Here is a 15,347-nt window from a genome sequence, read left to right on the forward strand (position 1 = left end):
GTGGAAGCACTCAGTATGTGTCAGTGATGAGTATTACCGTTAGCATTGCTCTAGTCAACGCCTGGCTCTGAGGCTTCCTGTGAGTTTTCGGTGTCCATGTACATGATACGTTCCACACCCATCCTGCTAGTTCTCTTTTCTTTTCCCCACTTCCTAGAACTTTATTAAAGAAAAAGCAATGATGGTAAATCTCTAGACCATCATCCATTTTCTGGGGTTTCTCCTTTGAAAATGTGACATTTGATTTCCAAACATACGCCAGAGCGTACATGGTTCCCAATTGTACTAAGCAGGTGAGAAGCTGAAATCCTATAAGGTTGGTCCTCCAACTTTTCCCAGCCTGTGGTCTGTCTTTGGATCAGCAAGAATCGCCCGAACAGCCACTCTGGCTGCATTCACTTTTGTCTGCAGCTCTCTGAGCTCTTCTATATGCAACAGAATTTGAGTAGCTTCATGGAGAACTGCATTTCCTGTGTCCAAACCAAGAATATGCTTGTCTAAAGCCAACAGGCAAGCCTTCTTTTGTTCGATTTCCTCCAGCAGCTACATCCTGTTCAGGAGGTCCTGGACCATAATGAGAATTGCCTTTTTTTACCTTGTTACCTTGTTACCAGGTAATCACTGTGACGCTGAACCCACAGGAGGTTAGCAAAGCCTTTACCCCAGCCTTCCTAGCAGGATTATTTACATCCAAACTGATCAATGGCTCTGCATTTTTAGTTGCACTGTCTGCATGTTTTGCACCATCAGGTCCCAAGTCTTTGTATTTTTCAGCATTACCTCCATAGTCAACAGCTAAATCAAGAAGCCAGCCAATTGCTACTTGGCGATCTTGAAAAACCAGTTCATGGCGCTGAGATACCTTTCAAAGAACTTGGGTCAGTCACTGCTGTGAACGTTTCTTAAATTATTTCTGTCTTTAATCTCATAGTGTCTAGTTTTCTGGTCTTCGAGCCAAACAATTGTTTCTAAATTCTGTTTCATCTTTGCACTGTAGTTGGCAGGATTGCGGTGGTCCCAGCTTCTGGCTGTGGTCCCCCAGGCTTCAGCCAGGAGAGGAGAGGGGAAGAGGAGTGGGTGACTCAGGCACCAGCAACGTGGTGAGAGCAGCCTGTTGGTTCTTTGACCTCCTCAGCTCCAGTGACCTTTCCCTCTGTTCCACCTTAGGTACCCACCATAATGGCCACAGCCTGGACCTTGCATCATCGTTTCTTAAATCTGGGACCACACCCTCTCATTCTTCCACATTTTTTTAACCCAGTTGCTCCCACAATACCTGTTCTTCAAATTTGTTAAAACTGCCAAGCCCCTGGCCTCTCCGTTGTCTCCCTTTCTATTCAGTTCTAAGGTTCTAAGTTCCTTTCCTGCCCAGGAAAGACCGAATGCCTTTACCACGTCTTTGCCAATCACTCCTCTTTTGCCCCACGGTCCTGTTATACCTGGATACTGTTGGTGTTTGTGCCATAACAAGGTCCTGGTCTCTCTCTCAACTGGGACTTCACTGTTGCCTGGCAATCTTTCTGTACCTTCCTGATCAGCTTTCTCTTTCATACTTAATTTTTTATTTATTTATTTTTAACATCTTTATTGGAGTATAATTGCTTTACAAGGGTGTGTTAGTTTCTGCTTTATAACAAAGGGAATCAGCTATACATGTACATATATCCCCATATCTCCTCCCTCTTGCGTCTCCCTCCCATCATCCTATCCCACCCTCCCTATCCCACCCCTCTAGGTGGTCACTAAGCACCGAGCTGATCTCCCTGTGCTATACGGCTGCTTCCCCCAAATATGGAATGCTTCACGAATCTGCTTCCCCAAAAATATGGAACGCTTCATGAATTTGAGTGTCATCCTTGCGCAGGGGCCATGCTAATCTTCTCTGTATCGTTCCAATTTTAGTATATGTGCTGCTGAAGCGAGCACCTCTTTCATACTTTAAATCTTCTTCATTCTCCTCAAATGTCTTCCCTATAGAATAGAAGGGGATATAGAATTTTTCATGTGTCACTCTCTTGTCCTGCCAACCCACAACTGTATAGCAGAGGCTGCCCGAGCTCTGCCCATGTCCCCTTGGATTCCTTCGCTGTCTGGGGGCACACCAGCACCCCCATGTGCCTTCACTCCCCACAGCCAGCACCTGTGTCTCTTGTCTGAGGACTGCCCTCAGGCTGCCTGAATCGGGAGTATAAATACCCCCGCAAACTTGCCCGATGACTGGGATGACTGAGCTGTGAGAGCTCCCCGGGGGGATGCACCCAAGTCTGGGTGCTCTTCATGGCACTTTGCTGTCATGGCATTCGTGCTCGGCCCCCTTCCCTTCCTGCTTTCTTTTCCCGCTCCCCTTCAGGTCATTCCTGAGAATGCTTCCTCAAATAGGTCATTGCCCAGGAATCCTCATCTCACCTGCATCTGGCTTTTCCTCTTCTCATGGAGGAAGAGATGCCTTCCCTTTAATATGTCCCCAGGTATTAGCCCTCGCTCCCTTTCCTTGCCCTTCTGAGGTAGGAGGTAGATGGGCTCCTGGGCTGGAGAGCTCGTGTTTGTCAAGTGCACTAAAACTGAAGCTTTGTTTTCCCCCAGACACTCCAAGGACAAAGCTAGCGGCAGAAGCTGAGCTCTGCTGGAATAAAGAAGGAAGATGACCACTGCTGAGGTCAGGGAAACTTCCCCGACTGCAGAGGAGCAGAAAGACTCCTTGGGGGTCAAAAAGGAGGGGGCGCCACCCCATAATAAGGGTGGACATACCGTCACAGGCCTCTGCTGTGGGATCCGTCTTAGCGAAAAGTTGAGCACACATGCTGGGGAGGATCCTAGGCCCAGTCAGGTGTGAAAAAAGAAACAAGATAATTGGCCAAAGGTAAACAAAGACCCAGAAGGACTGCCCTGTACAAGTGATTTAAATCACCTCTTTACTGTGCTCCTCATTAGGAAGGATGCCCACACCCTTTCTCTCTGCATGTGTATTTCAGCCTTGCTTCAGTCAAACACTTTCTCTGTGTGCTCTCCCACTTGTTGTGCTGTGTCTGCAATAATAAACTTTGTACTCCTTTGTACAGTTTCTGCCTCCTTGAAACATTCTTGCTTTCAAACCCGGCAAGAGCCAGGGCCACTTTACTTCCAGCCTCTAGCCCCTGGTGGTCTACTGGTTAAGATTCCTGGTTTTCATCCAGGCTACCCAGGTTCAATTCCTGGGCAGGGAACTAATATCTCTCTTTGGGACCGCTCACTGCTGTCTGGAAGTCCTAGATCAGGGTGTGGTGGTGTTGGTTCCTTCTGAGGCCTGTGAGGACAAAACCTGTTCCCTCCGTCTCTCCCAGCTTCTAATGGTTTGCTGGCAATCTTTGATGTTCCTTGGCTTGCTGCCTTTATCTTTACATGGCATTCTCTCTGTGTCGGAATTTCCCCGTTTTAGAGGGACACCAGTCATGTTGGATTAGGGCCAATTCTCATGATCTCTTTTTACCTTGATTACCTCTGGAAAGACCTTATCTCCAAGTAAAGGCACATTCTGAGGTAATGGAGAGGAGGATATCAACATATAAATTTTGGTGAGACACAGTTCAAACCGTAATACCACCTCTATGCTCCCAAGCCCAGGTAGCTCTCCCAAACTACAGATATGCGTAGTCATCATCTACCAGATTGCTCCACTTGAATGCCCCACATAGCTATGTTTTCTGGATTCTCAGTACTTTTTGCTCTGTTTGGGGGAATTTCCAGCCTCATCAGTCCCTTTTCCTCAGAAAGGTGTTTCCCAGTCTCTTTTGTGGTCAGGCTTAGGCCTGTGAGCTATTCTCCACCAATGGGACTCGCCCATATGAAACTTTGATTCAGAATGGCACAATTTGAGGAAGGAGGCTTGGCGTGGAAACCATTTTCCTGGCAGTGGCAGAGGTGAATTGCTTTCAGGGACACAGCATTTTCCAGTTGAGCTGAGCTCTTGATGCACAGGTGGTAGCATTACCGGTGTAGCGGTGGTTGTAATCAAATGGAGACTCTGGTCGAAATGCAGACGGCGGCATCAGCACATCATTGCGGCAACTGCAGTAGCAGAAGCAGCAGTTTCTTCATCAGGCCAGGTTTTCGGTTTTCAATCCATTTCTTGGAAGCTTAATCTTGAGCCAGTTTCTTCAGTTTCACACAGATTCTGTGGGCTGTTGAGATTGTTTTAAATACATTTATTTTCTCTGTAATCAGCCAGGATCAGCTTCTGTTGCTTACAATTAAGAACCCTGATGCATGTAGACTTTCGTATTTTAAGGTGATTTCTGGAAGTCACAGGCCCTAATCTGTGGGATTGACTGAGTGGAGGAGAATGGTAGTTAATGAGGTCCCCACGGCTGCAGCCTGGAAAGGTGGTGAGCTTTGTTATGCAGTGGCATTCGATCAAACTGTTTTTTGCTACATGTTGGGACAGAGCCAAGCCAATCAGGGCTAGAGGAAATGGTAGAAAACATTTAGAAGGTTGCTGTGTACTGATTTCCTGCCCCTTTTCCATTAAGGAGTATGTGCCAGTTCAAGGGAGTAGGTCTACCAGCAAAGAGGGCATCGGGCGTTTCCTCCCCCGCTCCAGCCCTCCCCCATGTTTCATTTTGGATTGTCTCAAGACAAAGACCTTTAAGTGAGAAGTAGGTTGGCAGAATACAGAGGTAAAAAATCAAGTCTTCAGACTTAAGTCTGTAGGGGAGGCAGAATTGTACCTCTATTCTCGCAGGGTCTCTGGCTGGGCCTGAGAATTAAATTGACTAAGATTAATAGGAGAAAAGCACATGGATTTTTGTGTGGACATTTCCCATAGGAAAATGAAGACCCCCCCTTGACCTCCGCCCCCTTGACCCCCCCATCCAAGTTTATAAACTTAGTTGAACAAAGAGGAACAACTGTGGAAAAGTAAAACATATGGGGAGACCAAGGTAGGATGAGTTGTTTTAAAAAGGTCTGTTTGTATAGATTTCTCTGGCTTCCACCCCCCATCTCTGGCGGTAGGAATGTGTCTTTCCTCCTGGCATCTTGCACTAGGAAGTTATTTATCTCCTGCTTTCAGGAAGAAAAGTGCAATGGGTAGGGGGTGGGCACAGGTGGTCAGAGTGTCCTTCCTGTACCTGCTGCTTTTCAAATGTCTTTAGCTCAAAATAATCCTTATGGCAAAGTAGCATATTTGAGGTTGGCATATTCTGCCAATTTTCAGCTCTGGAAAAGAGCTGGGCAAGATCTTTTGATGAGGGTTATTCATAGAACTGAAACAAATAGAGGAAGCTTGCTAAGATCTTGAAGGTTTGGATTATCAAAGAATCCCCCAGGCTGTTCAGTACAGCCTGTGAAACCCCCAAGGCATTGATGGGACCTGATCTATGTGAGCAGCAGTGTCTGCTGAAGCTTGACAGCCTCCAGGAAGGGTATTCTTCCCAGTGCCCGAATCAGGTGCAGTCGCAGGGATAGGGATAGAGTAGGATAAATAAATGTATTTTAACAAAAAATTCCACTTAGGGGACTAAAGACAGAGAGGGAAATTTAAGGGAGTTTGGGAGACTGTTGTAGGCTAATTACCACTCAAGAAAAGAATCCAGTAACCTAGTAACAATCTATGCTACCTCGAAGGAAGACCAGGCACACTCAAGCCACAAACCTGAAACACAGGACAATAGATATGGGGTCTGAATCTTGTTACATGAAGTCAGGAAGTTAATGGTCCTTGAAGAGTAGCATTTCTGCCTGTAGCCAACATAGGAATAGAGGTGAAAGGGGAAAAAAACTAAGTGAAAGGAGACATTATACTGAAACCTGAGATGAATTACCAGATTTTAGTATATGTTACCACCCTTCCGCTAATATACATGTGATTTAAATGGCGCCATGGCAGTCCCGGTTAGAACATATAGGGTTTAAGGAGGAACTAATGACATAAGCCTTGATATCTACACCCAAATGAGGAAGAAGGTGGTCTTCTCCCCCTCCCCACTTTTCTTTTGCTTATAAAAATAAAGTCCTCTCAGTCCTCGGGGTAGAGCCTTCTCACCTGCCCGCTTGTATCTCTCACAAGCGTCTCGTGCTAATAAACTTACTCTTTGCCTGCTGCTTTGCCTTCTGCTGAATTCTTTCTGCTCTGAGACAAAGAACCTGAGCTTCAGTAAGTCCAGACACCAGGTGAGTGGTTTCAAGTAAAAGACAGTGGGGGGACTTCCCTGGTGGTGCAGTGGTTAAGAATCCACCTGCCAATTCAGGGGACACGGGTTCGAGCCCTGGTTCGGGAAGATCCCACGTGCCGTGGAGCAACTAAGCCCGTGCGCCACAACTACTGAGCCCACGTGACACAGCTACTGGAGCCCACACGCCTAGAACCCGTGCTCTGCAACAAAGAGAAGCCACCGCAATGAGAAGCCCGCGCACCGCAGCAAAGAGTAGCTTCCGCTCGCGCAACTGGAGAAAGCCCAGGCACAGCAACCAAGACCCAACGCAGCCAAAGATAAGTAAATAAATAAGTGTATTAAAAAAAAAAAGACAGTGGGTTCAAGTTCCCTCTTAAGTCAGGGATCATGGGTTCAAGTCCCAATCTGAGTTTTGACTGGGTTCAAGCGTCATCTGAAAAGTGCTATCTGGTTTCAGTACAGAATAGCAAACAAGGAAAATCCTTCCAGAGGCCAGAACGAGGGCTGCTAAGGAGCTAACCAAGGAGTTCCACTGCCAGGACAGTGAATGCTCACTGTTCCTGTCCAGTGGGATTGTATGAGCACCATGGACCAGTGGCAGCTGGGTGTTTGCTATGCTCCCCTCTTCCCAAAGAGGTTTGAAAATGTGATCAATCACTTGTATAAGTGATCACTTAAGTTATACCTATCTCTATTTATATCTATATCTACATCGGTAACTGTACTTATAACTCACTACTGTTGGGGAGAGAAACTAGTCTTTCAGCTGTAAGCTTATGGATCCTTGCTCAAGGGAAGCCACATCTTGACGCTAAGCCTCTAAGGATCCTGGACTTCTCACTGGAGTCAGTGACGAGATGGAACTTTGCAGCCGTATTTCTTGGGGAGGGGTAAGTGCTTTTTATTTATGGGAAGAAGGATGTGTTTGAATGTTGGCTAGCCAAAGGGGTGGACTGTGGCAGAAACTGCTGGTTTTCTACCTCAAATCTACTCTCTCTTTATCTCTTTTTAACAGAGCCCTGATTTTGTTCAGGGTGGCAATGTGCCAGCGAAAGTACTGTCTGCTTCAGTCTCCGTTGCAGGCAGAGGTGGCCAGATGACACACAGACTTAGGGTTTCTGGGATGTTTTTGCTTTTCTAACAGTTTCCTCGTGTTTTCACCTCCTTCGTCTTCTGCTTGTCTGGAATGTAGCTGCTGGAGTTGGAATAGCCTGTAGGTGACCAGGACACACAGGCGGGAGGGTGAAGCCCTACATGGTAATGTTGGCAGCTGGAAAGACAGAAGGAGCATGGCTTCCTGATGGCAATGGGGTACAACTGTACCAGCTCTGGACTGCGTACCTCTGGTCTTGTTATATGGGAAAAGGAAACCCCCATAGCCTTGGGTTTTTGTTTTTTTGCTGGGGAACACATTTTTAAATTGATACACATCCAAAATGAAACTCATCACTTTCTCCCTGAAATCCACTTCCCTTCCTGTGTTCCCTACTTGGTTCCCTTGACCACCATCTACTCAGAAATCAACATGCAACCCTTGACTTCTAACCTTTATTTGCCCCTCCCCCAATACCTAATAAATTTATTAGTTTTATTGATTCAATTTTTAAATCTCTCCCTATTACAAGTTGAATTGTGTCCCCCTAAAAGCTGTGTTAAACTCCTAGTCCTGGGCTACCCTGGTGGCGCAGCGGTTGAGAGTCCGCCTGCCGATGCAGGGGACATGGGTTCGTGCCCCGGTCCGGGAAGATCCCACATGCCGCGGAGCGGCTGGGCCCGTGAGCCATGGCCGCTGAGCCTGCACGTCCGGAGCCTGTGCTCCGCAACGGGAGAGGCCACAGCAGTGAGAGGCCTGCGTACCGCAAAAAACCCCCCACAAAACTCCTAGTCCCCAGAACCTCAGAATGGGACCTTATTTGGAAATAAGGTCGTTGCATATGCAATTAGTTAAGATGAGATCATGCTGAAGCAGGGTAGATCCTTAATCCAATACAACTGGTGTCTATAGAATACGATGTGAAGAGACAAAGACCCACAGGGAGAACACAGAGGCAGAAATTGGAGAGATAGAGCTGCAAGCCAAGGAACACAAGGATTGATGGCCCCACCAGACGCTAGGGCGAAGGAAGGAGGACTCTACCCAGAGTCTCCGAGGGAGCTCAGCCCTGCTGACACCATGATTTTAGACTTCTAGCTTCCAGAACTGTGAGAGAATACATTTCTGTTATTTAAGCCGCCAAATTTGTGGTACTGAGACAGGCTGGGACCTGGGACCCTTTGCTGGGACCTGGGATACTTTTGCTGCTGTGCTGCAATGCTTGCACCTGACACACCTCTCCTTGAGCAACAAAATACAAAGAAACTATATGGGATTAAAAATAACTGCCTGCATGGGCAGTTGGGACAAATTCTGGACCCCAAAGATACAAAGAGACCGAAAAACCCAAATGCCACTTTTGAAGAGCCTGGAGAAAAAACAGGGTGTCAGGAGCAAAAGCAGCGCATGCCCCCTGCACACAACACCACCTAAGCCACCCCTCTGGCCCGACCTCTGACGCATCCCTACCCTCACCCCATATAAGAAACAAGCTCTCCACCCCCTCGGTGACGGTTGGTGACGGAGCAAGCAAGGGAACCTGTTTTTGTTCTCACTCTCCCCTGCTGCAGCAGAGGAGCCAATAAAACCATGCCTGAATTTCTGGTCTGGCCTCTAGTCAATTGCTATTGCTTGGGGAAGGCCAAGAACCCTGTTCGGTAACAGTACTTTGTTACAGCAGCCTCAGGGTACTTATACACGCCCTAATGCATTCACACTCTACCAAGTCACCAGACTCTTGTTTTGCTGCAAGAGCCTCGGAACTGGTCCCCCAGCTTCCAGTGTTGCTTCCTTTCCATTCCTGCCCAACATAACAGCCTGAATGAGCTCTGTAACGTTCAAATTACTCACCTGTTTACACACGTTTCAATGGTTTCCCGGTACTCTAAAGATAAATTCTGAACTTCCTTACCTGATACAAAAGACCCTGTGTGCCTTTCCGGCATCAGCTAGTCCCATGCTTTTCAGCTACTTTCCATGCCTGCAAAATCCCCCCAGTGTTCCTACCCTGTTTGACCTCTGGGCTTTAATTCCCATTAGATGTCTCTTCTCCCGAGAAGCCATCCTCTACTCTCCCAACACTGATAGTGCCCCTGCTCTGTGCTCCCTTAAAGCCTGGTTCTTCCTTCATCAGAGCGTGGATCCCGTTTGTTACGATGCTCGCCTGCTTGTCTATCTACCTCCCTAGTCTGCAAACTCCCGGGAGCAGGGACTGTGTCTTCCCCAGCACGATAGCTTCAGTGACCAGCAGTGACTGCCCCATTTCCTGTGCTCAATATATTGGATTGAGGGGAGCAGAGGGCTGCCTGCTTTTATTGTCTTTCCCCTGAGTTTCAGATTTTGAAAGATTTTAACCAGTAAACACAATTTATTCCTTAAGTTAACCTATTGGGTCTTATCAGGGGATTCATGCATGGTTTTCTTTTCTTTCTTTCATTCTTTTTAATATTGAAGATTGCCTGAAGAACTTCTAAACTGTTTTCTTTTTGAGGAATAACTTGGGAGCCTAACAATACTGGTGTGTTTTTTTAACATCTTTATTGGAGTATAATTGCTTTACAATGGTGTGTTAGTTTCTGTTTTATAACAAAGTGAATCAGTTATACATATACATATGTTCCCATATCTCTTCCCTCTTGCGTCTCCCTCCCTCCCACCCTCCCTATCCCACCCCTCTAGGTGGTCACAAACCACCTAGCTGATCTCCCTGTGCTATGCAGCTGCTTCCCACTAGCTATCTATTTTACGTTTGGTAGTGTATATATGTCCATGCCACTCTCTCACTTTGTCACAGCTTACCCTTCCCCCTCCCCATATCCTCAAGTCCATGCTCTAGTAGGTCTGTGTCTTTATTCCCGTCTTACCCTTAGGTACTTCATGACCTTTTTTTTTTTTTTCTTGGATTCCATATATATGTGTTAACATACGGTATTTGTTTTTCTCTTTCTGACTTACTTCACTCTCTGTGACAGACTCTAGGTCCATCCACCTCAGTACAAATAACTCAATTTCGTTTCTTTTTATGGCTGAGTAATATTCCCTTGTATATATGTGCCACATCTTCTTTATCCATTCATCTGTTGATGGACACTTAGGTTGCTTCCATGTCCTGGCTATTGTAAATAGAGCTGCAATGAACATTTTGGTACATGACTCTTTTTGAATTATGGTTTTCTCAGGGTATATGCCCAGTAGTGGGATTGCTGGTCGCAGTACTGGTTTTTGAATCTAGTCAATCTCCCTCCATTTAATAGAAAAGGGAACTGAGGCCCCAGAGGTGAGATGACTTGCCTGAGGTTGAAGTGCGTTAGTAATATCACCAGGTTAAGACTCAAGTTTTCTGACTTCTATCCAGGATTCTCTCTGCTCTTTCACAATAGCTAAGCCAGTTGTGTGTTGGTGCGATGTTTAACAACCGGCTCTCTAGGGGAAACAAAAAAGAGCCTCGGTTTAAAGCATCTGTCGGTTTCTGCCGAGTAAATGCTCTCATCTTGGCTAATTTCAAGCCACCTCTGTGAAGTCACTGAACAGGAGAATTGGTTCAAGCAGGCTCCAAACTCCACACTCTCTGCTTTCTTAAAGGTTTGTAGTTGGAGGCTTCAGCCCCTCGGAAAGTGGCCGTTGCCAGAACATGATAAATGCTGGCAATGAAGTGATGTAAACGGCTATAGATAAAAGTACCGGATCCCAAAGGAATGACCTGCTGAAAATATGACAAGATGGAAAACTCATATGAATAGAAAGTGCTGTTCATTATCATGTGTTGGAACCAAAAGCCAGTGATAACCTCTGCAAACACGAGTTAAATGAAATAGAAATACAAGTCCTGAAACAGTCCCATCTCCCCTCGGTAGCTTTTCTGATTTATCTCAGGCAGAAATAATTCCTCCTTCCTTAGTAGTTCCCATATATTTATAATCAGTTGCTTTTTTTTTTTAAGAATTGCCAACAGAATGTATCCAAAGTCCCTAGCTTGGCAAAGAGGCCTTTTACCAAATGAATTTTCAAAGGAGGTGGGGTGGGGCGGCAGGAGGAACACAGGCTGTGGGGCTTGTCGGCTCTGGGTTCAACTCCTGTCCCACTACTTAATGCTCTGCGGCCTCAGGCCAGTGTCCTGACCTCAGTTTGTTCATTCTTGGATACATTCCTTGTAAGGCTGACACAGGATGAAACAATATAAGACATGTCAGGTGCCTAACACGCCACCTGGCACAGTCTAAGAAGGCAAGAAATACCTGTTCTCTCCTTTGACAGGTTAAACATTTCCTGCCTGTACAAACCGTCTGTACATTAAAAAAAAAATTTTTTTAAATTAATTAATTAATTTTAGTTTTTTGGCTGCGTTGGGTGTTCGTTGCTGTGCATGTTCAGGGCTTCCTCTAGCTGCAGTGAGCAGGGGCTACTATTCGTTGTGGTTCACGGGCTTCTCACTGCGGTGGCTTCTCTTGTTGCAGAGCACGGGCTCTAGGTGCGCGGGCTTCGGTAGTTGTGACACAGGGGCTCGTAGTTGTGGCTTGCGGGCCTAGAGTGCAGGCTCAGTAGTTGTGGCACACGGGCTTAGTTACTCTGCAGCATGTGGGATCTTCCCAGACCGGGGCTCGAGTCCGTGTCCCCTGCATTAGCAGATGAATTCCTAACCAATGCACCACCAGGGAAGTCCCCGTCTGTACATTTTTAAGACCTTGTTTTCCTATGAATTAATTAGTTCATTTGCTCAGTCTCCTAACAAATATTTAGAGAGAGAGAAATGCCTCTGTGCATCAAATCTCTGATTACATTGTCTTTAATATCTAGTGATTTTGCAGAACATGGACACAGGTAAGTTCTTGGACTCGGGTCAGGGTAGCAAGTAAGAACCCAGGAAAGTTGTTTTTAAATGTGGACCAAAGTGCAGAAGGGCAGTAATGAGGAACCTGCTCACGATTAAGCCTCACTAAATGAAGACTCTAACTGTGAGTTGCCGTAGTGGAACCCCACTAAGGGCTGGGCACCTACCTCACAGCCTTAAATCCACTCCTTTAACCCTCCCATTAACCCCACAGTGGTAGAATTATCCCCATTTTGCTGATGAGAAAGCTGATGTACAGAGAAGTCCATGCTCTGTCATGTTCCTTGTGCACTTCTACTATGTGCCAGGCACTGTTCTAGGCATTGGTGAGAGAGCATGGACAGACGAAAATCCCCGCCCTTGTGGAACTGACACGAACAAGACAACAAACAAGATGAATAAGTGAAATGTCTCATATGTCAGGTGGTGCTAAGTGCCATGAAGAGAAATAAAGCAGAGCAGGCGTTTGGGGCAGGGGAGGCTGCAGTTTGATGTAAGGTTACCAGGAAAGGTCTCAGGGAGAAGGTGACCTCCGGGCAAAGAGGGGAGGGAGTGGGCCAAGTAGATAACTGGCTCAGAAACTTGCCTGAGGTTACTAGGAAGTATCATTGGGCACTGGAAGGGCTGTTTGTCAGGCTCTAAAGCCAGGGCTCTCATTTCATCAGGCCTCTTTTTTCAAAAAGCAGCGCTGCTGTTCTCCAAGCAGGGTGTGTGTACAAGTCTGTCTGTCTGTCTGTCTGTGAACGTGTTATATTTCCCTGGGGCTGATTGTGTGGGGGCCCAAGCTTCCCTGACAGCTCCCAGGGCCTCAGGCCTCACATTATTGGTTTGCATGGAAACTTGGCAACTTTCTCCCCCCACCCCACCCTTTGCCCTGCACCACATTCCAATGGCTTTATTTGTGTGCCTTGGAGGCTGGCCAGGGCTGGGCCTGGGACAGGTTGCCATGGCGATCTCCCACTCCTTCCAGATAGAACTTCTCAAGGATGTTGCCTTTGGGCCTGAAATAGTTCAGGCCTGCTCTCCAGCACAGCAGGAAGAGCTGAGTTAGGAAACCCCTTTCAATCAGCTTTTGAACTTGCACAAACCCAACCTTGGGTGAGAAAGACTTCTGGGGGGTGTTCTCCAGGGCACCCCAGATTTGGAATTGGGAATGGTTTTCCTTGGGCTACTGGAATAACTACTATCAGTTGTTACATACCAGGTGCTGTATTCAGAGCCTGCCTCTGAGACCTGCAGAAACAGAACAGTTTTTTAAAAGCTCAACTTTACTGATGAATCTGCATCCAATAAAATGCACCCATTTTAAGTGCACAGTTCAATGAGATTTGACAATGTATATACACTTGGGTAATGACCACTACAATTAAGATATAAAACTTTTCCATCACCCCCCAAAGTTTCTTCCTGCTGCTTTGCAGTTATCCTCCCACCTCCCCAACCTCTGGGCCCAGGCAGCCACTGATCTGCTGTCTGTCACCATGGATTCATTTTGCCTTTTCTAGAAGTTCATGTAAATAGAACCATCTAGTATGTGCACTTTTGTGGCATGTGTCTTTTGTTCAGCATAACGTTTTTGAGATTCATCTGTGTGGTTGCCTGTTTATTCCTTTTTATTGCTGGTGCTATTGTATGGAGTGACTGTAACAGAGAACAAGCCTGATTCCATATTGGATCTAGTCCTTTAGCGCTAACCCTTGAGCTCTGTTGCCTGTGCTGAGTCATGCTGACTCTGCACCTTTGTGAAAGAATGTTGCCTGTAGCCTGAAATATACAAGATAGCCCATCCTCAAGGCTCTGACCTTTAAATGTGTAACACTTTTCCATTCGTATAGACATGAAAAGTTGCAGAACAGAGAATAACATTTGTCTTGTGGGAGGTTTATAGGAGCACCATGACCTGACCTACAGGGACAGCTACAGGAACAAAGGGTTCCAGCACCAAGAAGTTCACAGCAACCAGCTACCTCCTTCCCCCGCCACCCCCCCAGCCCACCCTCCCCTTTTAGTAGAAAAGAAGCCTGAATTCTAACTCGGGTAAGCTGGTTCTTTGGGACACTACACTTCTTGGTCTCCTGGCTTTCTGAGTAAATTCACTCTTCCTTGTCCAACAACTTGTCTCTTGACTTGCTGGCCTGTTGTGTGGTGGGCAGTACAAGCTTGGACTCCGTAATGTGACCACAGCTCGTCCATTCTCTTGCAGATAGACATCTGTGCCGTTTTCCGTGTTTAGTTATTGCAAATAAAGTTGTTATGTACATTTGTGTATAAATCTTGTGTGAACATGTACTTTAACCTCTTCTGGGTAACACCGGGAGTGGAATGGCTGGGTCATGTGGTAAATACTGTTTAACTTTAGAAGAAACTGCCACATAGCATGTTTTGAGGTAGCACTGACTGGGTGCAATTGGTTTTTGCTCACAGGGACTAGAACTAGTGAAACTGAGCTCCCCTAAAACCGAGTTCCCATGCTGCGTTTATGATTAACCTCTCAGTTCAAAACTGTATTCCCTTCATTATCCCACCCCCTTGCCCTCAGGATTGAGGAGTATCAAAGAAAAGCAGGGATTGAAACTGAGCAGGATTCTGTGGGGCCTTCCCAGGTGCAAAAGCCCCTCTGTGTCCCCTGTTTCTTGATTGTAGAAAAAGGCTTTAGTCTCCTAGGACTTCCCTGAGTTCCAAAGAACGGAATCAAGCAATTACTAATTAGGGAGGTGAGGGAATGCAGAAAAAAAGGAAAAGCAGTCTAGAAACAATAGTTCAGTGGATAAAACAGAGTCCTAGTTCTTCCTCAAGGGATATACATAACTATCTGATGCATATTTTTGAGTTGTTCTTCAGATACTGAGACCCCCCCCACACACACACACACATACTCAGATGGAGGATGGTGACTACTTGCTGACCACAATCATGTAGATCCTAGACTGGTTGCCACCAGAAGGTTGATGATTAAGATTCCTGAAACACCATCCTGTTACCTCATCACAAACCAATCAGAAGAAAGTCTGTGAGCTGCAACCCTCACCCCAAATGTGGCCTTTAAAAACCCTCCCCTGAACACCATCTGGGAGTTTAGGTCTTTTGAGCATGAGCTGCCCATTCTCCTTGCTTGGTGTCCTGCAATAAAAGCTGCACTCTCCTTTACTGCAACCTGCTGTCAGTAGATTGACTTTGCTGTACATTGGGTGAGTGGACCCATGTTTGGTTTGGTAACACTACCAATACCTTGTGAGAAGGGTAGAGCAAGGATTTCAAGGTAGCAAGAAGGGAGAGC

General features: G+C 46.4%; 1 non-coding gene and 1 pseudogene across 1 annotated transcript; both read right to left on the reverse strand.

Moving 5' to 3' along the window:
* Positions 1-309: 309 nt before the first annotated feature.
* LOC132425135 (RNA transcription, translation and transport factor protein pseudogene) lies at positions 310-2,412 on the reverse strand (annotated as a pseudogene).
* Positions 1,820-1,926, reverse strand: LOC132416745 (U6 spliceosomal RNA). Its single transcript, XR_009517707.1, has one exon. It is a non-coding gene; the product is annotated as a U6 spliceosomal RNA (small nuclear RNA).
* Positions 2,413-15,347: the final 12,935 nt, after the last annotated feature.

This window comes from Delphinus delphis, chromosome 1, assembly GCF_949987515.2.
Source record: "Delphinus delphis chromosome 1, mDelDel1.2, whole genome shotgun sequence".
Lineage (NCBI taxonomy): Eukaryota > Metazoa > Chordata > Mammalia > Artiodactyla > Delphinidae > Delphinus > Delphinus delphis.